Here is a 20,304-nt window from a genome sequence, read left to right on the forward strand (position 1 = left end):
CAAAGAAAACTTTATTGTCATTCAGAACTACACAGCAGTGTAGCTGGACAAAATTACAATGCTTCATTTTCAATGCAGGAAACAGTTGCACATATAGACAGAGAAAAATTAATAAAATATCACAGTAAAAATTTAATAAGCAGAAATTAGTAAGTAAAGTAGGACAGCAGTGACCCACACCCATCCCAGAACAGGAGACAAGGAAGATAAGGAACAATATTAAGGAAATATTGTCAAATTAAAATTGAAACAGTAACAGCATATCTATGATTAGACTGAATTATTACACATTTTGTGTATTGCATTTTACATTCCTTCAGCGTGGGAGGTGAGCTACTTTAGTATTGCACTTGGTTATTGCACATCTATAAAATAAGCCACTTGATAGGCTAGTTATGTAACGGAAGTGGTTGAGTGTTTCGACAGACTCCTGGTTCGTTTTTCATAAGAATTCAGCGGTCTAATGGAGAGTGTAAAGAAACTGTTATTTAGTCTGGTGGTCTTACAATGCAGGCTTCTGTAGCTCCTGCCTGAGTAGAGGCGATTGTACAGACCACTGGCAGGATGCATTGGATCTCTGGAAATCTTTGTGGCCCTGTCGATGCACCGGCATTTGTATAGATCTTCCAGATGTGTAAGGGAGGTGCCATTGATTCTTTCTACAGACCTTACAATTCTCTTAAGAGCCTTCCAATCCTGATTGTTAGCTCCCATACCAGACATTAATGCTGTTGGTCAGGACACTTTCAATGGTGCTCCTATAAAAGGTCTGAAGTATGGAGCTTGGTAATTTTGCCTTCCTAAGTTTCCTTAGAAAATGTAAGCATTGCTGAGCTTTACTGACTGTGCTAGATGCATGGACCGACCAGGATAAGTTCTCTGTGATATGAACACCCAATAACTTTGTACTCTTGACCCTTTTCACTGTCATCCCTTTCATCACTAGAGGTTTGTGTGGTATTTGAGATCCTCTGAAATCAACAATCAACTCCTTTGTTTTCCTGACATTCAGTGCTAGATTGTTGTCACACCAGACCAGTAGTTGACCAGTCTCATTCCTGTAGGCCTCCTCTTCTCCATCTTTGATCAAGCCTATAACAGTGGTATCATCCACAGAATTGATGATCCTATTTGTCTCATGTCTGGCCATGCAGTCATGTGTTAGCAGAGTGAAAAGGAGAGGGCTTAAGACACACGCCTGCGTTTAGGATGATACTTTCGGATCTGTTGTCTCTCACATGAACATTTTGAGGCCTTTCAGTAAGGAAGCTCAGAATCCAGTTGCATAAATGAGAGTCTATGCCCAGTTGAAGTAGCTTCAATATCAGATTCTGTGGGATGACAGTGTTGAAGGCAGAACTGAAATTGATGAATAGCAGTCTTGTATAGCAGTTTTTGCCTTCTAAGTGGTTCAGTGTTTCATGGAGAGCTAGTGAGATGGCATCCCCTGTACTGGGGTTTGTCCTGTATGTGAATTCCAGTGAGTCTAGTGTCACAGTTAAGATTGAGGCTATATGATCTTTGACCTACCTCTCCAGGCACTTCATTACCTTCTAGGTTAAAGCAACTGGTCGGTAGTCATTCAGAGTTGCTGGCTGTGGTTTCATGGGTAGAGGAATGATAGCCAACTCTTTGAAGCATTTTTGAACACTGGCTAGATGGAGTGAGGTGTTGAAGATGTCAGTGAGTACTGGCGCCAGTTCTGTCACACATTCCCTTAGTACACTGCCCATGATGTTGGCAGGAAGAGTTGCTTTCCTAGGGTTGACACATTTTAGGGTTCTGGGGACATTGATTGTATTGAAGGTCAGCACCGCTGTATTCTTGTCTTCAGGGCTTCTGCATACTGTTGTTTTGTGGTCAGCATGAAACCTACTGAAGAATTCATTCAGTTGATTCAGAAACTCGATGCTATCATCACATGAACCTGATGTAGGCTTGTAGTTGGTGATGGTTTGAATTCCTTTCCATAGTTGCCTGGTATCCTTCTGGTCCCTGAAGTGGATCTAGATTTTTCTACCATAGGATCTTATCATCTCTTTGATACCTTTGTTCAGTTTGGCTCTGGCCACACTTAAAGCTTCCATATCTTGGGATTTGAAAGCTGCATTTCTTACTTTCAAGAACTCGTACACCTCATTAGTTAGCCAAGGTTTTTAATTTGCCCATATGGGGATGAGTTTGGTGTTTGTTACATCCTCCACACACTTAGAAATGTTAGCTGTGACCGACTTAGTGTATGTCAAAGTCAATATGGTTGTTTGTCACAGCAGCCTCTCTAAACACTGATCGGTCTGTACAGTTGAAACAGTCTTGTAGAGCTGAGATTGTTCCCAAAGGCCAGATCCTTATTTATTTTCTAGCCGGTGTACTGGTTTTCAGTATGGATTTATAAGCTGGAACTGGCATGATGGCTAGGTGGTCAGAGCACCATAGATGTGGATAAGGTTGTGCTTTATATGCACCTTTGATGTTAGTGTAGACTTTATGGAGTATATTTAACCCCCTTGTGGCAAGGTTTACATGTTGGTGGTAGGGGGTAATACAGTCTTTAGATTAGCCTGATTGAAGTCTCCTGCAATTACTATTGCATGCTCTGGATTTCTGTTTTGCAGATCACTTATAGACTGATATAAGGAGGACAGAGCATCACTGATATTTGCATCAGGTGGGGTGTAGACTGCTGTGATGCATATTCCATTGAACTCTCTTGGCAGGTTAAAGGGCCTGCATTTTAGTGACAGAATTTCAATATTTTCTGAGCAGAAGGTGGTGGTCACTACATAGTTGCTGCACCAGTTGTTATTAACATATACACACACACACCCCCTCCTCTGGACTTGCCACATAGTGACTGAATTCTGTCTGCTCAGAATAAAGTCATGCCCTCTACATTTACTGTGCTATTACTGATATATTGGTTTAATCACATTTCACTAAACACAAATAAATTGTTGTTTCCCACCTTGTTTTGTGATGAGAGTTCCAGTCTTAAGTGATCCATCTTATTTTCAAGTGAATGTATTTTGGCTAGTAGTATGGAGGGCAGTGCAGGCCTGTGAGGGCTTACCTTCAATCTGACTGAAATTCCTGCTCTGGTGCCTCTTTTCCTCAATATAGTACACTTTTCCTTTTTTTGTGACTACCAGTTGCCATGAATGTGCAATATGCTCAAAGTTTGCATTCATTTCCATGTCCCAGAAAAATCCTTAGCTGTAGTAGTTCCTGTAGTATGTTTGAGTTTACAGGCCTCACTGTAAGAAGCTGATCAAACCCACAGCATAATGAGAATGCAGATCCAATTTTTAACAGCTTCACCATGGCTACCCACCAGGTCACATTCCTGAGAATTTTTGGCACTTGATATGCAACAGAGGACTGCTTGTTAGTGCCATTAGACATGCTGCCTCTGTTGTGTAAACTACAAATTGCTGACATGGTATGATTGTGTTAGGGTGTGAATATTAGCATGGAAAGTGTGTAGTTGTCGCATTTTTTCTAACTGTGATGGCAGTTTTATTCTTTAGCACCTCCAAGGAACACATAATAAACTAGTACTCCTCACATCCCTACAGAAGTGATTGACCCACCTGTGCATGCTCAATGTGCTTCAGAGGTCCTCATGCAAGTGCACGTCACTGATGAAGCATATTGGCATGGCTAGCCTCAATGACTAAAGGAAGCCACTGAGGAACATTCATTAGTTGTTGCCTGATTAGCAAAAGTGCTACAATATAAACTTCAAATTTACATGATATAAAATATCCCAGCCGACATGGGCCTCATATCACTATGGGAGATTGTTGCCCAGCAACTTTCTAAGTTTAAAAAACAAAAAAAAAAAACTGCAATGCAAAATTTCACATAAAACCTTAAAACTTTATTTGACACACTAATACAACCGGTTCAAAAAAACTTCTTCAGACTTGGTTGTCATTACAAGGGCACCAAAGTATCTATAATAGCTAGGAATGATGTTATTAATCTGTTAGGTAGTTACAAGTGCGAGTCTAAATGTATTGTTTATGTTGCTTTGTGCAGCTTATGTTCAGCTTTTTATATAGGGAGAACAACTCGTAGTTTTTATTGTAGGATTTATGAGCATGTGAAGGCAGTTGAAAAGCTAGATCTGACAAATGCTTTAGCAAGACATGTAGCAATCTGCCATCAGAGTGTTAAAGTTTTTTATAAATGTTCAATAATTTTATTTTTTATTTTTATTTTATTTTATTTTACATTTGTTGACTGGGCTAGTCCAGCTGGATATATGTCCATTTTCAGTGGAGGCCCAGGGAGAAAAGCTCCACAAATTACAACAACATAAAAGGTCAAGACAAAGACAATAACAGTATAATTTGGTACATAAGTTTTAACAATTATAGTACAAGCCTAAGATTATATATTTTATATTTCAGTAGGAAAAAGGAAAAATTTATCTAAGAATAGATGAATAAGACTAATACATTTGTATTAGAAATGGTGTAGTACAAATCTTTATAACATATTACAAAATTAGATACACCTAGTAATTTATGATAAGAGATACTAAGGTCTCACAAAACCTAAGAAAGAAAAACACTAGAGATCAATAGATAGAGTATAGAAGAACAGCAAACAAGGATGGATTTCTAGTGTTATTTAACACATAGGTTGTAATACTATATGAAGGTGTTTGATCATTCCACAGTATATACTTATTTACATGAGAAAAAATCCTAAGGAAGGTTAAGCTCACTAAAAATTAGTGAGACAACACAAGATCATGATAGGCTAGGAATTGTGGGAGTCTAGTTAATAGTTAGGTACTTAGTCTGGGTTAACACAGGGGCATAGCCAGTGTGATTTGAGGTAGGGTTTAAGCTTGCTTTTAAATAAGCTGACAGAGGATATTGAGGTTAGCTGGCTTGGGAGGATGTTCCAGGCTTTACCTACTGTATTGGAGAACAAGGTGTCACCAGCTAAGTTGTTGGATTTTGATATTTGTACAAGTAGGTTATTAGCTGAGCGTAAGGTCTTGAGGTTATTATAGGGGATGACTAGGGATGTAAGTATGGGTGTATTTTGAGGTAAATACACGATCTTATGGGCTAATATTAATTGATTGAAAAGTATTAAATTTGGCAGCTCTAACCATCCTAACTGATTCAGATTGATACAGTGATGAGTTCTATAGGAGGACCCAGCTGCAAATCTGGCAATATTGTTGTAGGAGGATGTAAGTTTACTCAGATTACTTCTACATATTTTGGTATAGATAGGGGAGGCATAGAGCAAGGTAGAGATGAGGTGGGTACGAGCAATAGTAACCCTGGCTGGAGGTGTAAGAAAGGGTTTTATTCTATAGAGGGAACCTAGTTTCTTGTTTACTATTTTTATGGTGTTATTAATGTGAGGTTCAAAGGACAAGTTGTTATCTATTAGTACCCCGAGTAGTTTGGTGGTTGGTTCCGGAGATATTATAGTTCCATCATTTGAAGTAATAGTAAAGTTAAGTGGGGAGGTTCTGCGGGTGGGGGTAAATAGTAGCATTTTTTTTTTTGGGGTTAAGGATAAGACGTCTTTGTAGGAGCCAGTTTTCAACTGTACTAAAGGTCATTTGGGTTAGTGACTGAAGTTCTGATTGAGAAGCAGCAGCGCATATGAGTGTGGAGTCGTCAGCGTATTGGATACAGTCAGCTTGAGGAATTACAGAATGAAGGTCATTCATGAATTGATCAGGTTAATAACTATTCTGCAAGATGGGATGCTGAAGAAGATTTAAACTGGAAAGAGTACTGCTGGCAAATAAAGTTAATCAGGCCCATAATCGAGTACAATGCCCCTTTTGGGATGTACCTTACCAAACACCTGCAGCAACTGGAAAGACCCCAAAAGTACCTCACCAAGAGGATCAAAGGGCTCAAACAGATGCCATATGCTGCCCGGTTAAAGAAACTCCAGCTCTACTCAGTGGCATACCGCCTGCTCAGAGGTGACCTGTGCCTGACGTATAAGGCCATGTCCAACCCGGAATTAAGGGACATGCTGCACCTCAAAAAATCCAAATCCCATCGAGCTACACGCTCGAGAGACTTGAACCTCAGCACTGAAATAAATAGGACATGCTGGAGGGACAGATTCATAACCCAGAGGCTCCCTTCACTATGGAATAAAATCCCAGTCCAGGTTAGGCAGAGTCCCTCATTGACTCTCTTCAAGAGGAATCTTGATGAGTGGATGGGAGATCATAGGTTTACCCCGGGTATCACTTCTGTGTCACTGTTAGACAGAGGCACAGTATACTAACCTCGAAAAAGGGCATAGCAAAATTAATTTAAAATGGGTGGCGAAAGCCAAACATACTCTGGCTAGGCTTATAAATGCCCTAGGGCAGATAGCCTAGTATGAACCTATGAACCTATGAACCTATGTGTGAGTCCAGATATTAATGATAGAGAAAATATTAAAGTTATTCTGAATAAAAAAAGGTTAAAACACTAAAGAGTCATGTGATGTGATTTGATTGAATATTTAAATGAAGTATGATGTAATGACAACTAGGTCTGAAGAAGTTCTTTTTGAACGAAAGTGCTTACCGGTTGTATTAGTGTGTCAAAGTTTTAAGGTTTTATGTGAAGTTTGCATTGCAGTTTTTTTATTTTTTGATTGAATTGATACTGTGTTTTGTTTTGCCATTTCTTGGTTTTAACTTTCTAAGTTTGTTGAAAGTGAGAAAACCCATGGGTATACTGGAATTTACTTGCAAATTAAGTATGTTCCCCACAACTTAACAGTACCTGTTACCACGTCATACCATATTTGCTAATAAACTGTAAAAGGAATGTGTTATTTTAAATGTGACTTTTTGTTCTAGATTATAGGTAGTCTTCCAAAAAGTATGAGGGGTGTGTTCTTCAATGTGCCTACATCACCATGGTAGCTTACATGTTTCTGTACAATGGGGTAATATAGTGTCCTGCAAGAAATATTCTAATTCTTTGTATATGTACAGTCCAGCCAAAGTTGTATTACATGCACCAGTATGTGTGTGTGTGTGTGTGTGTGTGTGTGTGTGTGTGTGTGTGTGTGTGTGTGTGTGTGTGTGTGTGTGTGTGTGTGTGTGTGTGTGTGTGTGTGTGTGTGTGTGTGTGTGTGTGTGTGTGTGTGTGTGTGTGTGTGTGTGTGTGTGTGTGTGTGTGTGTGTGTGTGTGTGTGTGTGTGTGTGTGTGTGTGTGTGTGTGTGTGTGTGTGTGTGTGTGTGTGTGTGTGTGTGTGTGTGTGTGTGTGTGTGTGTGTGTGTGTGTGTGTGTGTGTGTGTGTGTGTGTGTCTGTGTGAATCTTAGTGAAGAACAGATTGTTTATACAAACGTGCAATATGAGCACATAAAATACATTCATAAGCAACTCAAAAAAATGGAATCCATGTCTGAGTACATCACAAAAAAAAAAAAAAACTGTCTACATATAAGCAACATTTTTGCTTATTCTGGTTTGTAGCCAAAACCCATTTACCACATCAGAGAATAAACGATCTATAGACTTTTCTTCCTGAAAATGATATTGTCTGTCTCTGGCCTTTCTTTATTGTTGCCACTTTATAGATACCTTGAAACTTCTCATTAAAGAGGAAAAGGACTAAAGCTGCCAAGAGAGTTACGTTTAATAAATCTTAGTAAGACTGGCATGCCTGCAAGCATATTTTCCTCAGGCAAGTCCTGGGGGACAGAGCCAGGTATTTTATGCACCAAGCAGACTGTAATTTCATCACTATGGTGGCTGGCTCATTAGAACAGAAGATGAAGTTGGCCTTCTTGTACACAGTTTCATTATTTTTACAAGTCAATGTTAGCAGGCTCGTTTTCGATATATGGATCTGTCTGCCAGTGATTGAGTAGGTAGGATCTTTAAAAAAAAAAAAAAAAGCATACATCAAACTTTCAAAAGTTTTTCTGCATTTTAGAGTTTTGTATGAAATGGTTCCAGCAGTTTGTCTGTGGGACTGAGTGGTCATAGTCCAGGCTTCAATCCCTAACAGATTTTAAAGTCACTAGCTGGGGGCAAGTTTTATAACCATGACTAAGTTGCTGTTCTCTCTTTTTATACGTTTTCTGAGTAATGTACATTTTTGATCAAAGATATCTGACTAATTTTATTGACTCATCTGCTTGATTATCACAGCAGTGTTCACATTAAAATAAGCAGGTGGCTTAAGGTATTAGGTTCTGGTCTTCTTTGGTATTTTGAGAATTCATGATTGTTGTAGCCTGCATTTAATGGATAGAGTTATGCTGGCTGACAATCCTCCTGCTGCATTGTTAAGCAAATGTTCAGGTTATATTATAACATTTTGTTACGGGTATAGCAGCGGTCCACACTCAGCTGACTGATTTGTTTAGGGATCATCTACATTTTCACAGATACAAGTGTTTTGAGGCAGATGGAAGCATGGGTTTCTTGTTTCAAGGAATAGGAGTGGCTATGCTTATGTAGCTTATTATCAAGGATTTAGTTTTATGGCTGGTTATTTTCTTCAGTGACGTAATAATCGGGGTGACAGCATCTTGTTTAGTATACATTTACTTTAATCACTTGTTGGCATATTACATGAACTGTTGAGTTTTGAGGTCTTCTGTAATACATTTAATACTGAGACAACTTGAGTTGTTACTGGCTTTCTTCCAGAGTACAACCATTGGAAATGTCACCATTCCAGAAGTTGTTACTGGCTTTCTTCCAGAGTACAACCACTGGAAATGTTACCATTCCAGAAGTTGTTACTGGCTTTCTTCCAGAGTACAACCACTGGAAATGTCACCATTCCAGAAGTTGTTACTGGTTTTCTTCCAGAGTACAACCACTGGAAATGTCACCATTCCAGAAGTTGTTACTGGCTTTCTTCCAGAGTACAACCACTGGAAATGTCACCATTCCAGAACAGTTGCAGCAGCAGAGCATTCAGCAGCAACAGGCTTTGACCTCCTTTAACAGACATTTCTCTGTCTGAGGTTTAATTAAACAAAGTACAGTTGTGTAAATTGAACTTAACAATAGATATTCAAATGATCACTACTACAGTAGCCTTAGCTATATGGGTTGTATCCTGCCAAGGATATAAGAGCTGACCAGCTTCCAGAGCATTGGGGCACCTTCCATGCACTAAAACTGTCAAGCAACTCGAGTTGAACTGACTAAAAGACAAGTTTGGGTGTGAAGCCCTTCAGACATGTACTGCCACCAGACCAAGGGAGGCTGAGCCCTGAAAGGATAATGCTAGGAATAACAAATAATAAATGTCCAAAGTCTGTCATAAAATTGCACCAAAAACAAGGGGGATGGAGGGAAAGATAAGCTACTGCAGTAGTGATCAAATATCTATGGTTTCTGTAAATTCATCTTATACAACTGTACTATGTTTTTCATATTAATCACTTCTGCAGTAGCCTTAGCTATATGGGCAGATTACCATAGCTAACTATACTTGGGAGGAGGAAGGAGAAGTTCCAGTAGCCCCTGCAGAATGGTCCTAGCAAAACTTGATCTAGACCTAGAAAAGGAATCAAGCTTATAGTGCTTTGTAAAATTATGTATAGAGAACCAAGTACTAGTTTCTAGAATATTTCTAGAATCCAACCCTTTCCAAAAAGCCATAGATGAAGCCAAGACCTTGGTAGAGTGGGCCTTTACCCTTCCTGGAATTGATTTGTCATGGTGGGTATAACAAAACTTAATAATTTTAGACAACTATTTGTCTTGACACAGGTTGTCCCTTCTTCTTACCTTCACAAGAAACAAACAATGAATCCAATGATGGGAAGCTTTAGTTCTGTCAGGATAGTTCCCAAGATGTCTGTGAACATCTGAATTATGGAGTACCTCTTTGGATACTTCCTTTCTTCCTTATTTTTAGGTTCATGAAAGAAAATGGGGAATTAGACTGTTTGGTTTACGTAAACTCAGATACAACTCTAAGCATGAAAAAAAGGATTAGTTCTCAAAGAAACCCTGCCCCTATGGAAAATGAGATAGAGAGAGAGAGAGAGCTGACTCGCCATAAGAGCTTGCAACTCAAACACTCTTCTTGCAGAGTTCAGAGCAATCAGTAAAACTGTTTTCCATGTTAAGAATCTTAAGTCAGACAGATTAGCTAGTTCAAATGGAGCAAGTGTTTGCTTCTCTAACACAAAATTAAGGTCTCAAGGAGGAGCCACCAGTTTATTTAAAGGCCTCTTATGAAAAATCCCTTTCAATAACATTTTATCATGAGGCTGCATTGAAAGAGGGGGATCCATGGGCAGACATGGTGAAATGGCTGATAAATGAACCTTGATAGAGAAATAAGAAAGGACATAGGATAGTAACACACAAAAATACTGCAAAGCCAGAGAACAGCTAGTCCTGAATGGGTGCTAATTATGTTGTTTTCACCAACATGAAAATCTTTTCCATCTGCTAATATATGATTTTCTAGTAGCAGTCTTTCTTGCCTCCGTTAGTATCTGCTGCACATTCTCAGAAAACAGGTACCTAAAAGGAAATAAGACTCTATCATCCAGGCAGTCAACTGAAGACTGCTGACAGGGTGTATCAAGCACCCATGTGCTTGTGTTAGTAGAACCATTTAGTGAGGAAGCTTGCGGTAATTGCCCCCTGGTCATTTCCAAAAGACATGGAGAACCATAATTGCCCGGAAGAGAAGGGAGTCACCACAATGATCATGGGGAATTCCTTCCTGGAACAGATTTTTGCCAGTTGACTTTTCAGAGAAGAGGCAAAGAGGTCTATTTGAGGAAGTCCCTAAAGATAGATCAAATCTTGGTAGTCCCCATGATCTCTTTTCCATTTTTGAGGGCCTGTCCTGGTCCTGCTCAGCTTGTCTGCCACACAGTTTTGCTCTGATGGAATGTTGGATGCCTATAGAGTGAGAATGTACTGTGAAGCAATATCCCAAACTAACATGGCTAGTCTCCAAAGGGAGTATGACCTTGTTCCCTCTTGCTTGTTGATGTACCACGAGTGTGGCATTGCCTGTAACTACTTGAAGAGGTTACGGAAAACAGAGATGGTTTCAAAAGTTGAGTGCCTTGATTGGGGCAAGCATCTCCTTGATATTTATGTGCTTGCATCTGTATCCCACACCCCCTGCACTTTTGCCCCTCCCAAAACTGTTCCCAAGCAAATTCTGAAGTGTCTGAGGTGACTGATTGCTTTGGAACAGGAATGGAGAATGACAGACCTGGATTTGAGGATATCTGTTGTGTTCACCAAAGCATTTGTCTTCTGACAAAGTCCAGTACTGAGATATGAAAAGGGATGAGATGTTGATGCTGAAACCAGCGATTTGAGATACAAATGGATCTTTGTCATGTGGAGTCTTTCAAGGGTATTATGAGAATTATAGATGCCATGATACCCAGAATTGTGAGGTATTCCTTTGCAGTGACTGAAGTCTAAGTGGAAAACATTATAAATAGATCTAAATAAAGATCAATTTTTTCTTGTGAAAGAAATGCTCCTTCAGCTGAGGTGTCTAGCTGGCATCCCAGGAACACAATTTTATGTGAGGGAATCAAAAAAGACTTTTGATTGTTCTCTTGCAATACCAGCTTGTGCAAGAGATTTTTCACCCAAGAGAGAGACTCCTGATATTTTGGAAAAGACTCTGCAAAGATAAGCAAGTTGTCTAAATATGGAAACATGTGGATACCTTGTAGTCTGCAATAATCTATAAGTGTTGCTAGACACTTTCCCCCGGATGCACTATCCTTCCATGCAGAACTAGCTTAGTCCTGCACAGAACTGGCAGTTTAGGAGCAGGACGGCAGTGCGCCATGCATATTAATGAAGCCGCGCTGCCTGAGCTCCTAAACGTACATGGAGCATGTACAAATGCAGGGGGCATGTCTGAGAGCAGAGCTCTCAGAATATGCACGTCTCTGCAATGAAGAACAGCAGAGTATGAATAAAAGAATGAGTGAGACCGCTTATAGGTGTTTGCATACCCCCAGCAACATCCCCCCACGTTTACAAGAACAATAGTTAAAATGTAAAATATAAAGAATTTTTTTTTTATGGAACAGATTAAATTTAACCATAGGTGCGTGGGTTTCCCCGTTGCTTAGCTTTGGTTAATGCAGCTTAAATGGCACAAGAGGATAAAAAGCAAGATATATGCAAATTAAGCAGTACAGCAATATTGTAGTGGGCAGAGCATTCACCTTACGTGCAGTTATTCCCAGTTCGAGTCCCACTCCAGTACAAAACATTTTCCATGTCATATCACTATATGATCAATTTATTTTGTTGCACAACCTACAATAACATATATTTATAACATTTATATATTTCAAACATATATTTGTGAACTGGAGTACTGCATTAAATGCAGATGTGAGGTGTCATTGTCATAATGTTGCAAAGTCCACAGATAATCACAAGTGCCCCATACAGTATATGTACACAGGAATCAGGCATACAAATGGAAGGTAAAATTTGTAATGAATGATAACTCCATACAGTTACCAAATCCACCACCTTTCCAAGAACCATTAGACATTACTGTCTAAATTAGTGTGGTTGTAAGTGGGAGTAAGCACTAGTAAGCAAGTCTAAACACTATTAAGCAGTAGCAAGCAGGAGTAAGCATATTTAAGCAGTAGTAAGTGAGTTTAAGCCTGTTTGTGTGGGGGTAAGCAATGCGCACACAGGTTAAGCAATATCGAAGCTAACTCTTTGTAAGCGTATTTCACCGAAGGTTAGCATAGCTTACCCTTGTGCAAACCTACGCAAACCCACTTACAATTGCTTAAAAGTGCCTTAATCACTCTGTATGCAACAGCTGCTGATCTGGCCAGAAACAAAATAAACAGCCTTTGCAGGTCTGGAATCCAGGACCCTTTACGCTATAGTCACAGTAGCTAACCACTAAGCCATAACAGCAGTACATAAGATTGAGGTATCAACAAACAGATCCTCACTATAGGAAATTCAAACTGAACATGTGGAAGGACTCTATATGCAGTCTTATGTTGTATAACGTACTACATAACATAAGTATGTGAACTGTAGTACTGCATTAAGCCCAGATGTGAGGTATCATTGTAATAAAGTTTTGAAATCCCCTAATAAACATAAGGGCCCCATACAGTGTATGTACACATGAATCATGGATACCAAAGACATATATAACATGTAATGAATAATAAATCAATGCCACAATGCAAATATAATGCAACTTAAATATTAAGCAACGCTAAGCATTGCACAGCCCAGCTTATTAGGTGTAAGCAATGTGTAGGCCAGCTAACTCAGTCTGCCCATTGGTATACCCCTATAAGCAATGCCAACCTTAGGTAAGCAGGTTTTCCCATAGCTTAGCCTTTTCAAAGCTGTCCAGTCACAGCAAAGTGTGGGAAACCAGCCCTATTTAAACCCAACAGGCGGGAATACATCTCATAACTGGTTGTAGCCTCCCCTTGTAGGCACTATGTCTGGAATGGGAGAGGGTGTGCGCTTTCAGGCACAGCATTGGGGCATCCAGGAGTCCAGAGTCATGGCAGGACTCCTTGTGAAAGACCATGACATGAGACTGCTGCAGGGCCAGTACCAGGGTTCCCAATACAAAGTAGAAGCCTGGGACCGTCTCGTCCGTGACTTCACCAGTGCCACTGGCATACCCCGAACTGGTGAGCAGGTCAGGCATCACAATGCTGACCTGAAGCGGTGAAAGGGGGATCTCTTGGATCAGTGGATCCAAGAGGCTAGGAGGACAGGGGAGGTCCAAGCCATGTGTATCAGTCCACTATCTGTTTAATAATTGCCAGCTCATGTATATTATGGATAGGTATGGCTAAATATTCCTCATGTCTTCACAGCGGCAAGTAAGCGGGCTATGAACCAGGAGGCCCATGGATGTTGCTTGGAGCAGTTGTGATGCGAGGCAGGTTAGTAATACTCTTGCATGTACTGTCATAGGAAATAAATCTAAAAGTAGTAGTAAGTTATTTGCCTGTATAGAACCTGTATTGTTTAAGGCATGTACTGCATACAACAGAGAATATGTCAGGAAGAGTCTCATATAGGTTGTATGTAAATAAAAGCATAATAGCCTGTCAATAAAGGTCTAACTGCTGGACTGCATGTGTTTACTCTGGTATCATATGGTAATGTAGATTTGCAATCACTTAATAGTACTGTTGTATTAAGCACTGTTACCCACACTGTGCTACATAAATACAATGTGTAGGAATGTCTGTATATGACTGGTGTAATCCCAAGAGGGCATATAGTACAACTGAGGGAGACAAAGACGGAAAACAGTGAAAAGACAAACAACAAAATTCAAATAGCGCACTCAACTGAGAAATGAACTGTTGAATTTTTAACACACACAGCCATGGTTCAAATCCTGGGAGTGATAGTAGGCTGCATACAGAATCATACCCCACAACTGTACAGAATGTCCAGTAAATCAGCCCATATCTGCTGCCTGTCCCCCTGGGAAATCAGTGGGATGATCCCAGATGTTTAGCAGCAAACAAGAAATACAACTGATTGTCATATATCTATAAGAACAAACCTGTCACTCTAGCAACTCCCCAAAATGTTAAGTAATAAGCCAAGTATGTCCCATCTACACCCCCTGTTGTCAAGCTGTGACCAGAGAGTGTACAGTAACAGAGTGAGATGTATGTGCAAAATACTAATGTGGAATCTGGTAATTTGTGTGGCAACATTCAGGTAGTGCTAACAAATATTGCTCCCACAGATCTGTCAGATATGAACACTGTGCCTAGAAATAAAAGATTTATATCTTGTACTGGTACTGTTAACTCTGGTATTGTATGGTATTGTTAGTGTTGCAGTTGCTCTGAATGATAAGGTATCACTCATCACTGTCACCCACACTGTGCTACATAATATAACTGTCTAGGAAATCCTGTATAAGAGTGTTGTAATACAAGGTCAGAATGTAAAACCACAGGAGAATTATAGACAGAAATCAGATAACAGATGCACAGCAATATCTATATAGCACACACAACTGTGATGGACAGTGTTTTATTTTTAGCAGACACAGCAATGATCCAAATCCTGGGAGTAGTAGTAAGCTGTATGCAGAATCATACCCCACAAGTGTACAGAAATGTCCAGAACGTCCAGTAAATTGGCCCATATCTGCCGGCTGTCACCCTGTCACCCTGGCATATCAGTGTGCTAATCTCTGACATGTAGACAGCATTTCATGTCATATAACTGACTGTCAGGCCTAAACATCTTTGGAAAATGTCAATGAAAACAACCCTGTCATTGTACAATTCACTAAATGTTCAAGAGGCAATAGTCAAAATATGTCCCGGTTCACCTGCATGTGGTCAAGACATGCCCAGAGTCTGTGCAAAAAGAGATGGGCAGGTATGTGCATAACATCAACCTGGAATTTGGGAGTATGTGTAGAAACAGTTAGTGCTAACAAACAATTCCTCCACAGGTATACCAGTTAGGAGGTGCATACTGCAGGTAAACCCAGTTCATGTATATAGTTTTCTACAGCCATACCACTGTCCAAACTAAGGCAATAGAGTAGTGTACTAATACTTGCAAGGTACAGATAACAACATTGACTAGGAAAGTAACATAACAACAAAACCACAAAAACATACTCGGAGGCTCTAAATAACAATCTGCCCAAGCAGCAGAGACCTCCAAAGCAGACATCCAAGCAACTGCTACCCCACAACTATACCCACATATCACATAGTTCACAAAGTCAGTATGCCACACAGTCACAGCCCTTAAGGCTAAACAACACACCTAATACACTTGTAATAGGTGACTCTGTTGTCAGACATACTGACGTCCCACTCACCAGACTGAACAAGGAGAAGGTCACTGTAAGCTGCCTGTCGGGTGCCAGGATCCGCCACATAACACAAGCACTCAGGTCACTCCAAAGCAAGTACAAATATGACTCCGTCATTGTCCATGCTGGTGTGAATGACCTGAGATGTACCTCCCTGGACTACATGAAAAGAGACCTAGAGGAGCTCTCTGATCATGTAGCCCAGGCCGGTATGACCCTGACGTTGAGTAGCATCTTACCCTCACCAAGAATGATGCCACAGTATAAAGACAAAATGGTCAATTTTAACAATTGGCTAAAGTATTGGTGTCATTCAAAGGGGATCCAGTGTCTGTCAGCCTGGGATGACATGCTCGACAAGCCACGTTGCTTCGCTAGGGATGGCTTGCACCTGTCACCCCTGGGCTTTCGAATACTGGCTAAGGCTCTTGCCACCCCCATAGTGTCTTTTTTAGGTAAGGCTCAAAAGACAAACCCACCTCCATAGACAACACAAGGAAAAAGAAACTAAGGGTAATGCTGCTCAATGCCAGAAGTCTAAACCTCAAGATGCATGCACTCGAGGCTCTCCTCAGTATGGAGAATATCGATATCTGTGCAGTAACAGAAACCTGGTTCAAGGCTCCCGAGAGCAATCCAGAACTACCAGGTTATACCTCATACCATGCTTTTCGGCCACAAAACTCGGACTGAAGCACAAAAGGAGGAGGAGTATCCATATTCATCAAAGATACCCACACCTCCAGGTTAGTGGCACTGCACGAAACATCGGAGACCATCCATGTGCAACTAACAGTGGGCAAAACTGCCTTTCAGTTTTTAGCCTGCTACAGACCACCCTCCCAAACTCAGGAACCCCACTTGGCTTTCCTGAGAACACTGGAGAATATGAAGGTCTTTCCAAACACCATTATATTGGGTGACTTCAACTACCCAAACATAAACTGGGAGCACTACTCAAGCCCCAACACCCTCGCCCAACGGTTCCTAGAATTTATAAACTCAAATGCTATGGAACAACTGGTCACCATTCCCACAAGAGGGGAAAACATATTGGACCTGATCATCACCAACATGGGGACTCTATGTTCCATACCAGAGGTATACCCCTCATTGGTAAGATCTGACCATAAATTAATCTCACTGGACATCCATATCCCATCCCCACCCCCAGCCAAGGAAACCACGTTGAAGAACCTCTCAAAAGCAAACTTCACACTTCTCAAAACCGAGGTGGAATCCTTCAAAGCCCCTGGGCCAGTGAAACATATGGCCCAAACCGCAGAATCCTTTACAAATGCATTCTATGGGCACCTACAGGAATGCATGGATCGTGCTATCCCAAATAAAACCAAGACTCACTCCTCCAAAGGCAGGAGACCTGTCTGGTGGACCCCAGCCATAAATAAGCTATACAACAGAAGGAGGAAGCTACTACATGACAGAGCAAAATCCCAAAAAGGGAAGGCATCCCTGATCAGTACTAGCAAGAAACTACGATACCTCATAAAATCATCTAAGGCCAGCTTCGAAAGAAAAATTGCACAAGATGCTAAAGATAATCACAAGGCCTTCTTTAGTTATGTCAGGAACCTGGGTGGCATCTCCCAGATATGCTCTGAGTTAGTGCAAAATGACAAAAAATACACTGAACCCGCAGACATTGCCAACATCCTGACTGACAGGTTCAGTGCAAACTTCTCCCCCCTTCCCCTCCAAAAGAGCAAATGTCTATCCCAACAGAGTGTAGCCTCCCTGACATCACAGATGCACAGGTGAGAGCTGCCCACTCCAAAGCAAAAAACATAGCATCAATGGGACTGGATGGTGTCCCGGGCTGTGTCTTACATGAGCTCCAAGAAGATCTGAACCCTCACATAAAGTCACTGTTCAATCTCAGCCTTACTACAGGATATGTACCCAAGGAATGGTGTACAGCAACAGTGTTCCCACTCCACAAAGGTGATGCCACAATGGACCCCTGAAACTATCGCCCTATAAGCCTGACTAGCCTGGTCTGCAAAGCTATTGAGCATATCATCATGGAACTCATAAACAAAGACATTGGGTACCTCCAAACACTGGATCCTACCCAATTTGGCTTTGTTAAGGGCAGATCTTGCCTCTTGAACCTGGTCAACTTCTTTGAAACAGTCACCAAGGCCATAGATGAAGGGAAGGTAGTCCACACAGCCTACCTGGACCTCGCAAAAGCCTTCGACACAATACCCCACTCGGGCATCATAAATAAGCTCACCAGCTTAAATATCAACCCCTATGTCACAACATGGGTTGCAAACTGGCTCAGAGATAGAATCCACATGGTCAGAATTGCAGGTGCCATGTCAGACTCTAAACCAGTTACAAGTGGCGTCCCACAAGGCTCAGTCCTGGGACCTCTCTTGTTCAGTATATATTTGTCTGAGGTACAGGCTAACACGGGAGGACTATGGCTGACCAAGTTCGCAGATGACTGCAAACTGGGTGCCATAATCGACTCACCGACTGACACAAGCATCCTCCAAAAGGGTTTCACAATGAGGGATAACTGGTGCCAGAGCCATGGCCTAAAGCTAAATGCCAAAAAGTGCATAGTCATCCCCTTTGGAAAAACAAAGTGTCCACAAATTACCACATAGGTGGTAATCCATTAAGTACGGAAGATGTAATTAGGGATTTGGGGACCCAAGTAGATAGCAATCTCTCCTTTGACAATCACATTGCCAAAGTGGTTAGAAAGACCTTCTATATAGCCTATCTTATCACGAAAGGGTTCACATCTAGATCAAGAGAGGTCATTGTGCCCCTCTACTCATCACTCATCAGGCCCATAATTGAATACAATGCCCCATTTGGGATGTACCTTACTCGACACCTGCAGCAACTGGAAAGACCCCAAAAGTACCTCACCAAGAGGATCAAGGGACTCAAACAGATGCCCTATGCAGTTAGGCTAAAGAAACTCCAGCTCTACTCAGTTGCTTAACGCCTACTCAGAGGCGATCTGTGCCTGACGTATAAAGCCATGTCCAAGCCAGAATTAATGGACATGCTCCACCTCAGGAAATCCAAATCCCTTAGAGCTACATGCTCCAGGGACTTAAACCTCAACACAGAAATAAATAGGACATACTGGAGGGACAGATTCATATCCCAGAGGCTCCCCTCACTCTGGAACAAAATCCCAATCCATGTTAGGCAGAGCCCCTCAATGACCCTCTTCAAGAGAAATCTTGATGAGTGGATGGGAGATCATAGGTTTACCCCTGGGATGTCTTCTGTGTCCCTACTAGACAGAGGCACAGTAAACTAACCTTAAAAGGGTTATCTTCTGTGATCTACTATACAGAGGCACAGTCAACTAATCTAAAAGGGTGGCGGAAGCCAAACACACTCCAGCTAGGCTTATAAATGCACTAGGGCAGATAGCCTTGTATCAACCTATGAACCTATGAACCTATAATGCGAACTACAGGAATATACTAGTTGTTAACTGACATCTTTCTCTCTCCCCCACCATATATCTGCAACAATAAACTAAATACACACCTCAACTGGTATTTGTTGGCTTAACTCTAATGTTGGGACATATGTCCTATTCGATAATTATTTAAATGTATTTCTATGCATGTGCTATGTTAAAATACTCCCACAATGGTGGCATGGTGCCATCAATGTACCTGCATGTTGTTGTAATTACCACTGTGGTCCCATATATGCATGTGAACATCCTACAAAAGGACCTCACTGAGACAGATGCCTGGTGTCAAAGCCATGGCCTCAAGCTCAATGCCAAAAAGTGCATTGTCATCTTCTTTGGTAAAAACTCTGTACCAATGAGCTACCACATAGGTGGTAGTCTACTTAACACTGAAAGTATGATAAGAAACCTTGGGACACAGGTGGACAGTATTCTCTCCTTTGATAATCACATCGCCAGAGTAGCCAGGAAATCCTTCTACATTGCACACTTCATCACAAATGGTTTCTCATCCAGAAAAAAGAGGTCATTGTTCCTGTCCACTTGTCACTCATTAGACCCATTATAGAGTACAGCCCCCCCTTTTGGTATGTACCTCACAAGTCATCTACAACAACTGGAAAGGCCACAGAAATACCTCACAAAGAGGATTACTGGCCTCAAACAGATGCCCTATGCAGACCGTCTCAAAAAACTCCAGCTTTACTCCTTCGCATATCGCCTACTCAGAAGTGATCTATCCCTAACATACAAGGCTATGTCAAACCCAGAGCTGTTTGGACATGTTCCACTTAAAGAAATCCCACCAAGCTACATGTTCTAGTGACCTAAACCTTGTCACCACAATAAACAGAACATGCTAGAGAGATAGATTCCTGTCCCAGAGACTTCCCATACTCTGGAACAAACTACTTATCTATATAAAACAAAGCTCCTCATTAGCACTCTTCAAGAAAAATCTTGATGATTGGATGGGAAATAGGAA

Source organism: Protopterus annectens, chromosome 6.part1 (genome assembly GCF_019279795.1).
Source record: "Protopterus annectens isolate FY-2018-M chromosome 6.part1, PAN1.0, whole genome shotgun sequence".
Classification (NCBI taxonomy): Eukaryota; Metazoa; Chordata; order Ceratodontiformes; family Protopteridae; genus Protopterus; species Protopterus annectens.